The 4,637-nt window shown below is 32.7% G+C and overlaps 1 long non-coding RNA gene across 1 annotated transcript; it reads left to right on the top strand.

Annotated features, from left to right (window-relative positions):
* The first annotated feature begins 993 nt into the window (after positions 1-993).
* LOC127859882 (uncharacterized) lies at positions 994-2,982 on the top strand. Its single transcript, XR_008039509.1, has 3 exons — positions 994-1,111; positions 1,569-1,716; positions 2,454-2,982. It is a non-coding gene; the product is annotated as an uncharacterized LOC127859882 (long non-coding RNA).
* Positions 2,983-4,637: the final 1,655 nt, after the last annotated feature.

The raw sequence follows: 4,637 nt of genomic DNA, 5'->3' as shown, positions 1-4,637 counted from the left end.
GTAAAAGTGTAAGTGTATAATTGAATAATGTATGGCGACATATATTAAATGAATATTTAAATAGTTGTTCGGTACAAACTATGTGGTAATTGCTTAAATTTTTGTTATCTTGGGTTATGGAAAATTGTTTTTAAAGTTCATGCGACTGTACATGGTAATTTTGAAGCTACGAAGCAGGTCACTTGGCATATAAATACCTAAACTAAGTGTCAGCTGAAAGTGGTTTATTGACAATCGCTTAAACAGCGCTTTGATGGCATAATTCTAACAGAGCATATGTTTTCACAAACATAATAATAGCGTGCTTTTATTTTGAGTAAAACAATAATCAAGCAAAACGCGAGAGCAACAATGAAATAATCTGAATATGCTGGGTAGTTTATAATATTATGTGCGCATCTTTACAGAGTAATTAAATGGTTTGAAAAGTTAAATAACAGTTACAACAAAGTTGTCAACAGTTATTTAAAAATACGTAGTATGTCATTTTTATGTCATCTGTTTACTGCTGCAAACTACTGGCTTTGCACAGTTCTTGAACTTAAGGGCCAATTTCTTTGATAATTGTATTTGTCACCAACTGGACAAAAAGCTTTAAGCTTTTTATTTTAAGTGAACAGCGATATGGCTATTTAGTCATAAGGAATAGCATTCGACCGCTTTCATTATACTATTTGAGTTGCGATTCACTTTCGTTACATAAATGATAAGTGTACTGCGAAACTTTTCTTGTACAATGATGATATTCACTCGGCAATATTGATAGGAAATATTTATTCTTGGAGAAAGGGCAAATTAAGGGAAGGCCATAATTGCTTTTGTCGAATGCTATTTAAAAATTGACACACGGACTGATGATCATCTTTTGTGAGAAAATCGTGATGTAAACTTCCTAATCCGCAATGGTATTCTTATCGACAATTTAATTATTTCTAAGTGACTTTCTTTCCACGGAGATTGGTACTTGAAATGTGTATAAACAGGAGAAAAATAAAGCATCGCTTATACTGCCTGTCAACATTGTAGCTATAATTTGTAACTGAATTCTAGAAAGTGCTTTTGCTTTATCATTGTTGCTATTGGTGGATTAATAAGCATTGCGATATTTAAGGTGATTTTTACTAAATAAATATAATTCAGCTATATAACTATTACATTATAACTATCAGGTTTGTTGTGTTTGCTCTTTCCGCATTTTATAATTTAACAATAGTTAAAATACTAATAAAATGTCATAGAAGTGGTAGATTGAAGCAGTAATAGGTTTTGTTATTGGTGTTTGGTTGTTGCAGTTGATGCACATCTAAGTTGTTTACATGTTTGACTACACAAACTTGGGTCATTCGATCGATTGGCACTATTAACTTTCAGTTTTGTAAATAAGCAAGCCATCAATGATAAAGACGATAAATGATCTAATTGCCTTATTTGACTCAGTCAGATCAAATTTATGGTCTTTACTGATAAAATAAGCACATACTATACAAGTCGAATCGTTAATAAATGTATAGAAAATGAGCGAAATTACTTCGTAGCTGTTATTTGTAGCATCTTATTCTCAATTCCAGACGATGATGCGTTACCTGATGTGCATGTTAGTCGTGGCGTTGCTGCCGAGTTAAGCGGCCGACGGGAATGCAGCCGGACTATGTGGGAGGCGACGTTGTCCACCTGGTTTCCGGTGTGTTCGCTATGGCAGCGTAAACAGGTGTCAAGGTGGGGATGTGAAGGGTTTGTTACCGGGAAATACGGGAATACGGGCGATGATGGGAAGTAATCGTTTACCAAAAAATGGAGTTTTTATCGGAAGACCCGAACATCAGTTATGATTACTATAAAACTTCGTTTGGACATACAAGAAATATGCTATAATTTATATCCACATGTTTATTTTAGTTTTTTGTCAATAGGAAGATATGTTGACATTAAAGAGGATGAGAACTGATTTATAGTCTAGACTATTGCCTTGACCTTTTTAATTACTACATAACAATGACCGATCTTATTGTAACATGCATATATAATAAATTGTGTTAAGATTTTTATCACAGAATAGAGTAGAGAATTGTTTTTTAATTATTTTGGCATTATTGTATTCTTTGGCATGAGCTGTTTATGAACACCGTAATATTGATTATATTTATAATAATCAGTCGTAAAACGTTTAAGTTTGGATTACATCACCAAATCATGTTGCTGCACGAATACTTTACCCAGCGTTTTCTTCAACTCTTATCACTTACGAAATAAAATGACTGGTGAGAGCGTTTCACTTTATTCCGATTGAAGTCTCCATTTATTCATGACACACAATCCGAAATAAATTATATGTTTGGACTCTTGCGAAGCTAAATTTTCATGTACATATTCAATAGTAAAAAAACAAACACATCAAAATTATTTTGTCGAAAATCCTGAAAATCTAATTTAAAGAGGTGTGTATTTCGTTACAGGGACACAAGAAGCGTCATGAATTGCGTAACCAGTTTAATGAAAACCATAGTTCGGACAGCTGGTTTGGAAATACATGTTACTGAACGAACAAAAATAGGTTGATGTGTTATATAAACGATAAGACACGGCAGAGGGTTAAGCCGGATGATTATGGTCGGCCTAAGCAAAAGGCCCTCGAGCTGTTAGATAGGCAGCGGGACGATAATAGAAGACCTGTCCAGCTGTAATCATTGTGATGTTTTATGACATAACGTATTTTGGTCATGTATTGAATTGGTTTATGGTTTATTCAATATATACAATAGACATACAGTCCAGGAGTGTACATGATCAAAACAAAGTAACATTTATAAAGGCATGACATGTGATCAGTATTTAATTTCATAAGTTGCTAAATAGAGTATCAATACATCAAAAGGTCTAGGACAATTGTTTTTTTTTAATTACAACATTTATAATCTATTTAACAATAAATGCTATAACTATAACGACAACGTCAAAAACAACAAAGACGAATCTACAAGAGAGCGAGATGTCAAGTTTGAGTTATTAATTATAAACAATTAATCATAATAATATTTATACAGGTTTCTTTGACTAAATGCTTTATGTACATGCATAGCTAAGTTTCTGTTGGTATTATCTGATTTCATTAATTCAATAAATTGTATCATGTTTGGTCTTTTCCAGTAATATTTATTCATATACAATTTCTTATATCATCTATTCTAATAAAAAATGATATTCATCTTCAAGAACATTGCAATATTGACATTTTCTATCTCGAAATGGGATGGCTTGGCAATTATGAATTGGGAGGAGTTGGTTACTAACACGAAATAAACCAAATAGGATGTTGATTTAACAATAAAATAAGACAACACACTTAGCCAACTTTATCACTGATAAACACATGTAAATAAACTTAAACCTTATAGCTCAGTTCTTCAAATAAAAAAAAATAGAAAAAAGAGAAATTACATTCAATTTTATTGAAATTTGATTTCAAAAAGTAGACACATATTGTACAACTCTATGAGGCATGAAATTAAGTAAACACAATATCAACTTTATTCCTTCTTGTTTACAAGATACTTGAATCATTAAGCACTAAAACCGGATCACCGTAAAACAGGAAGTATTAATGCATATTTTCATATTTTGCACCATGACATACTTTATTAGCATAACACCAGCAGGTATGTGAATGAACACTTCCTGATTGCTTAATCTAAGTTTATAATATCACCGGTGTGTGAATGGGAAGAGTGCACTGAAACAAAGACTGAGGATTCGATAGAAAGTTTAATAATCATTATACTACTGTATGTTTAATGTAAGGAGCCTGTATTGTGGTAAGATTTGTTTTTGTGAATTTTATAGTGTGGCGTATATTCATTATCGATACAAAATATGCTCCGTATTGCAAATTCATGACGAGATAAACATTTATTGGAAATGACGTTTTAAATCGGATTGCATTTTTGGTTTACGCATAATTATCGTGTATTGTTTGGCAAAACGCCCGAAGTTTGTCATTTGCGTTCCTCTCAACTCTTTACCGCGATACGCCTAATTGGAATCGAGTTACCAAACCGCCCTTGCTCGATTAGCTTTGCCTTAACTTGGGTCAACGATACGCATGCGTTTGTTTTTCTATCATTATATGATTATTGTTGACAAGTTAATTTGACTTTTCTGAGTATTTTGTTAAGTGTGCGAGCGTGTGTGTGTGTAAGTGCTACATAATCGATCAGAAAGTACGGATATTTAAATGGTTTATTGACTACAAGACGTGGACGGACGCGAATATTTTCGATTGAAGAGGTAGTTACTTTGGTAATATGAAAACGTCGAGGACTCGATAAAAATCGTAGAACACTAATCACATGAACGTTTTTTAGTTTGGAATAAGGGCTAAACTAGTAACTGTTTTCACTTATAGCGAAATACAAACAATCGTTTACGCTTGTGTTCATTTTTTTATTTTACAAATATAGACCTGCATGCGCCAAATTATGTTATACAAATAGCAAAGTAGTATTAATTACTTCTTTCTTAAGTCGCAGTAAATGGCTATACAAATAGCGTTATAATCGTCCACGGCGTTTTTCCCATAGCCAAAGTGATGTGTTATTTTAAAAGCACCATAGTAACCGCACATGGTAATTGTGTCTATTTCA

The sequence above is a fragment of the Dreissena polymorpha genome, chromosome 1 (genome assembly GCF_020536995.1).
Source record: "Dreissena polymorpha isolate Duluth1 chromosome 1, UMN_Dpol_1.0, whole genome shotgun sequence".
NCBI lineage: Eukaryota > Metazoa > Mollusca > Bivalvia > Myida > Dreissenidae > Dreissena > Dreissena polymorpha.
The sequence above is the reverse complement of the archived record's forward strand: the minus strand, read 5'-3'. Positions and strand labels throughout refer to the sequence as shown.